Raw genomic sequence first — 6763 nt, 5'->3', positions numbered from 1 at the left:
ACTGATACTATCTGATGGGCACTCACATGGAAAGGATCAGCAGCCATTGTTTATGTGTACAGACATGAGTCACAACAACCTGTTGTTTATGTGTACAGACATTAGTCACAACAACCTGTTGTTTATGTACTGTATGTACAGACATGAGTCACAACAACCTGTTGTTTATGTACTGTATGTACAGACATGAGTCACAACAACCCGTTGTTTATGTACTGTATGTACAGACACGAGTCACAACATCCCATTGTTTATGTGTACAGACATGAGTCACAACAACCCATTGTTTATGTACTGTATGTACAGACATGAGTCACAACAACCCATTGTTTATGTGTACAGACACGAGTCACAACAACCCATTGTTTATGTGTACAGACATGAGTCACAACAACCCATTGTTTATGTACTGTATGTACAGACACGAGTCACAACAACCCATTGTTTATGTACTGTATGTACAGACATGAGTCACACAACCCATTGTTTATGTACTGTATGTACAGACACGAGTCACAACAACCCATTGTTTATGTACTGTATGTACAGACACGAATCACAACAACCCATTGTTTATGTGTACAGACATGAGTCACAACAACCCATTGTTTATGTACTGTATGTACAGACACGAGTCACAACAACCCATTGTTTATGTGTACAGACACGAGTCACAACAACCCATTGTTTATGTACTGTATGTACAGACACGAGTCACAACAACCCATTGTTTATGTACTGTATGTACAGACACGAGTCACAACAACCCATTGTTTATGTACTGTATGTACAGACATGAGTCACAACAACCCATTGTTTATGTACTGTATGTACAGACACGAGTCACAACAACCCATTGTTTATGTACTGTATGTACAGACATGAGTCACAACAACCCATTGTTTATGTACTGTATGTACAGACATGAGTCACAACAACCCATTGTTTATGTACTGTATGTACAGACACGAGTCACAACAACCCATTGTTTATGTGTACAGACACGAGTCACAACAACCCATTGTTTATGTACTGTATGTACAGACACGAGTCACAACAACCCATTGTTTATGTACTGTATGTACAGACACGAGTCACAACAACCCATTGTTTATGTACTGTATGTACAGACACGAGTCACAACAACCCATTGTTTATGTACTGTATGTACAGACATGAGTCACAACAACCCATTGTTTATGTACTGTATGTACAGACACGAGTCACAACAACCCGTTGTTTATGTGTACAGACACGAGTCACAACAACCCATTGTTTATGTGTACAGACACGAGTCACAACAACCCATTGTTTATGTAGCTACAGACACAAGTCACAACAACCCATTGTTAATGTATGTACAGACACGAGTCAAAGCTAAGGACCAAATTACATCATTGGTTCGAAGTTTCTGACAATTACTGTTTCTGTGTGTATACCCAACAACATCTTGTCATTTTTGTTACCAAATTATGTACCAGTACACAAATGACTTAAATCACAAACGATGCCAATATGCAAAAAAGGTTTATTCAAGCATCTATTGACAATATGTATTACTCATCCACTACAATGTAAATAAGGACATGAATTAACAGGTAGATATCCTTAGTTAAGTCTGGCCCTATTTATGTTTGGCTGAGCTGGGCTTAGAGCGTTGGAAGGAAGTCTGCAGAAAAGAGCAAGTCTTGTAAATAGCAGATGGAGGCTGGCGCTGTGCTATCCAGGAGTCCTGGGAATTACAGCAGTTCCATTCTGCAGTGTCCACTCAGCACCTCTATCTGATACAGAAATGAATTCTTCCTTGGCTGTGCTTTGAGGAGAAGAAAATCTTGATGCATCCCAAAATGCATCAAACTGAGCATCTATCTGACAATCATATAGTCATTTATTCACAAGTTAATCAAAGTACATCACAAATACAACATAACTTACACAGAGGGTTAACCAATTAGCATCCCGAAATCAATGCACAATCCTCCAACTAGTATCAAATATCATTTTATTGGTCGGGTACACATATTTAGCCGATATTAATGTGGTTGTAGTGAAATGCTTGTGTTCCTAGTTCCAACAGTGGAGTAATATCTAACAATACACACAAATCTAAAAGTAAAAAAATGGAATAAAAAAAGATTGAAATATTAGGACGAGTAATGTCGGAGTCCAGAGTATAAATATATATATATATATATATATATATACACAGTACCAGTCAAATGTTTGGACACACCCACTCATTCCAGGGTTTTTCTTTATTTTTGCTATTTTCTACATTGTAGAATAATAGTGAAGACATAAAACTATGAAAAAACACATATGGAATTATGTAGTAACCAAAAAAGTGATAAACAAATCAAAATATATTTTATAATTGAGATTCTTCAAATAACCACCCATTGCTTTGATGACAGCTGTGCACACTCTTGGCATTCTCTAAACCAGCTTCACCTGGAATGCTTTTCCAACAGTCTTGAAGGAGTTCCCACATTGGCTGAGCACTTATTGGCTGCTTTTCTATTACTTGGCGGTCCAACTCATCCCAAACCATCTCAATTGGGTTGAGGTCGGGTGATTGTGGAGGCCAGGTCATCTGATGCAGCACTCCATCACTCTCATTCTTGGTCAAATAGCCCTTACACACAGCCTGGAGGTGTGTTGGGTCATTGTCCTGTCGAATAACAAATGATAGACCCACTAAGTGCAAACCAAATGGGATGGTGTATCGCTGCAGAATGCTGTGGTAGCCACGCTGTCACGTCCTGACCAGTAAAGGGGTTATTTGTTATTGTAGTTTGGTCAGGACGTGGCAGGGGTGTGTTTGTTTAGAGTGTTTCGGGGTTTGTTGGGCATTGTTCTGTTTTAAGAGGGGTGTTTGTTTAGAGTGTTTCGGGGTTTGTTGGGCATTGTTCTGTTTTAAGAGGGGTGTTTGTTTAGAGTGTTTCGGGGTTTGTTGGGCTATGTTATATGTTAGTATATTTCTATGTTTATCTAGTATGTCTAGTTCTATGTTTAGTTAATGGGGTTGACCTTCAATTGGAAGCAGCTGCTCCTAGTTGCTTCTAATTGAAGGTCCTATTTAAGTGGGGTGTTTTTCTGTGGGATTTTGTGGGTAGTTGTTCCTTGTTTAGTGTTGGTTGCACCTGACAGGACTGTTTTGTTTTTTTGTATACGTATTTAGTTGTTTCTCCTTCTTCAAAATAAAAAGAAGATGAGTATACATATTCCCGCTGCGTTTTGGTCAAATCCTTACGACCCCCGTTATACACGCTGGTTAAATGTGCCTTGAATTCGAAATAAATCACACTGATTTAGACAGTGATTTCACCAGCAAAGCACCCCCACACCATCTCCTCCATGCTTCACGGTGGGAACCACACATGCGGATATAATTTGTTCACCTACTCTGCGTCTCACAAAGACACAACGGTTGGAACCAAAAATCTCAGACCAAAGGACAGATTTCCACCGGTCTAATGTCCATTGCTTGTGTTTCTTGGCCCAAGCAAGTCTCTTTTTCTTACCATTAGCTCTGACAAATTGAAAACCCTAGTCATTGGCGACTCCATTACCCGCAGTATTAGACTTAAAACTAATCATCCAGCGATCATACACTGTTTACCAGGGGGCAGGGCTACCGACGTTAAGGCTAATCTAAAGACGGTGCTGGCTAAAGCTAAAACTGGCGAGTGTAGAGAGTATAGAGATATTGTTATCCACGTCGGCACCAACGATGTTAGGATGAAACAGTCAGAGGTCACCAAGCGCAACATAGCTTCAGCGTGTAAATCAGCTAGAAAGATGTGTCGGCATCGATTAATTGTCTCTGGCCCCCTCCCAGTTAGGGGGAGTGATGAGCTCTACAGCAGAGTCTCACAACTCAATCGCTGGTTGAAAACTGTTTTCTGCCCCTCCCAAAAGATAGAATTTGTAGATAATTGGCCCTCTTTCTGGGACTCACCCACAAACAGGACCAAGCCTGGCCTGTTGAGGAGTGACGGACTCCATCCTAGCTGGAGGGGTGCTCTCATCTTATCTACGAACATAGACAGGGCTCTAACTCCTCTAGCTCCACAATGAAATAGGGTGCAGGCCAGGCAGCAGGCTGTTAGCCAGCCTGCCAGCTTAGTGGAGTCTGCCACTAGCACAGTCAGTGTAGTCAGCTCAGCTTCCCCCATTGAGACCGTGTCTGTGCCTCGATCTAGGTTGGGCAAAATTAAAAATGGCGGTGTTCGCTTTAGCAATCTCACTAGTATAAAGACCTCCTCCATTCCTGCCATTATTGAAAGAGATTGTGATACCTCACATCTCAAAATTGGGTTACTTAATGTTAGATCCCTCACTTCCAAGGCAGTTATAGTCAATGAACTAATCACTGATAATAATCTTGATGTGATTGGCCTGACTGAAACATGGCTTAAGCCTGATGAATTTACTGTGTTAAATGAGGCCTCACCCCCAGGTTACATTAGTGACCATACCCCCCGTGCATCCGGCAAAGGCGGAGGTGTTGCTAACATTTACGATAGCAAATTTCAATTTACAAAAAAAAAAACAACAATGACGTTTTCGTCTTTTGAGCTTCTAGTCATGAAATCTATGCAGCCTACTCACTCACTTTTTATAGCTACTGTTTATAGGCCTCCTGGGCCATATGCAGTGTTCCTCACTGAGTTCCCTGAATTCCTATCGGATCTTGTAGTCATAGCAGATAATATTCTAATTTTTGGTGACTTTAACATTCACATGGAAAAGTCCACAGACCCACTCCAAAAGGCTTTCGGAGCCATCATCGACTCAGTGGGTTTTGTCCAACATGTCTCTGGACCTACTCACTGCCACAGTCATACTCTGGACCTAGTTTTGTCCCATGGAATAAATGTTGTGGATCTAAATGTTTTTCCTCATAATCCTGGACTATCGGACCACCATTTTATTACGTTTGCAATTGCAACAAATAATCTGCTCAGACCCCAACCAAGGAGCATTAAAAGTCGTGCTATAAATTCTCAGACAACCCAAAGATTCCTTGATGCCCTTCCAGACTGCCTCTGCCTACCCAAGGACGTCAGAGGACAAAAATCAGTTAACCACCTAACCGAGGAACTCAATTTAACCTTGCGCAATACCCTAGATGCAGTTGCACCCCTAAAAACTAAAAACATCTGTCATAAGAAACTAGCTCCCTGGTATACAGAAAATACACGAGCTCTGAAGCAAGCTTCCAGAAAATTGGAACGGAAATGGCGCCACACCAAACTGGAAGTCTTCCGACTAGCTTGGAAAGACAGTACCGTGCAGTATCGAAGAGCCCTTACTGCTGCTCGATCATCCTATTTTTCCAACTTAATTGAGGAAAATAAGAACAATCCGAAATTTCTTTTTGATACTGTCGCAAAGCTAACTAAAAAGCAGCCTTCGCAAATGGAGGATGGCTTTCACTTCAGCAGTAATAAATTTATGAACTTCTTTGAGGAAAAGATCATGATCATTAGAAAGCAAATTACAGACTCCTCTTTAAATCTGGGTATTCCTCCAAAGCTCCATTGTCCTGAGTCTGCACAACTCTGCCAGGACCTAGGATCAAGGGAGATACTAAAGTGTTTTAGTACTATATCTCTTGACGCAATGATGAAAATAATCATGGCCTCCAAACCCTCAAGCTGCATACTGGACCCTATTCCAACTAAACTACTGAAAGAGCTGCTTCCTGTGCTTGGCCCTCCTATGTTGAACATAATAAACGGCTCTCTATCCACCGGATGTGTACCAAGCTCACTAAAAGTGGCAGTAATAAAGCCTCTCTTGAAAAAGCCGAATCTTGATCCAGAAATTATAAAAAACTATCGGCCTATATCGAATCTTCCATTCCTCTCCAAAATTTTAGAAAAAGCTGTTGCACAGCAACTGACTGCCTTCCTGAAGACAAACAATGTATACGAAACGCTTCAGTCTGGTTTTAGACCCCATCATAGCACTGAGACTGCACTTGTGAAGGTGGTAAATGACCTTTTAATGACGTCAGACCGAGGCTCTGCATCTGTCCTCGTGCTCCTAGATCTTAGTGCCGCTTTTGATACCATCGATCACCACATTCTTTTGGAGAGATTGGAAACCCAAATTGGTCTACATGGACAAGTTCTGGCCTGGTTTAGATCTTATCTGTCGGAAAGATATCAGTTTGTCTCTGTGAATGGTTTGTCCTCTGACAAATCAATTGTAAATTTCGGTGTTCCTCAAGGTTCCGTTTTAGGACCACTATTGTTTTCACTATATATTTTACCTCTTGGGGATGTCATTCGAAAACATAATGTTAAATTTCACTGCTATGCAGACGACACACAGCTGTACATTTCAATGAAACATGGTGAAGCCCCAAAATTGCCCTCGCTAGAAGCCTGTGTTTCAGACATAAAGAAGTGGATGGCTGCAAACTTTCTACTTTTAAACTCGGACAAAACAGAGATGCTTGTTCTAGGTCCCAAGAAACAAAGAGATCTTCTGTTGAATCTGACAATTAATCTGGATGGTTGTACAGTCGTCTCAAATAAAACTGTGAAGGACCTCGGCGTTACTCTGGACCCTGATCTCTCTTTTGAAGAACATATCAAGACTGTTTCAAGGACAGCTTTTTTCCATCTACGTAACATTGCAAAAATCAGAAATTTTCTGTCCAAAAATGACGCAGAAAAATTAATCCATGCTTTTGTTACTTCTAGGCTGGACTACTGCAATGCTCTACTTTCCGGCTACCCGGATAAAG

Source organism: Salmo salar, chromosome 05 (assembly GCF_965601325.2).
Source record: "Salmo salar chromosome 05, fSalSal1, whole genome shotgun sequence".
Lineage (NCBI taxonomy): Eukaryota > Metazoa > Chordata > Actinopteri > Salmoniformes > Salmonidae > Salmo > Salmo salar.
The sequence above is the reverse complement of the archived record's forward strand: the minus strand, read 5'-3'. Positions refer to the sequence as shown.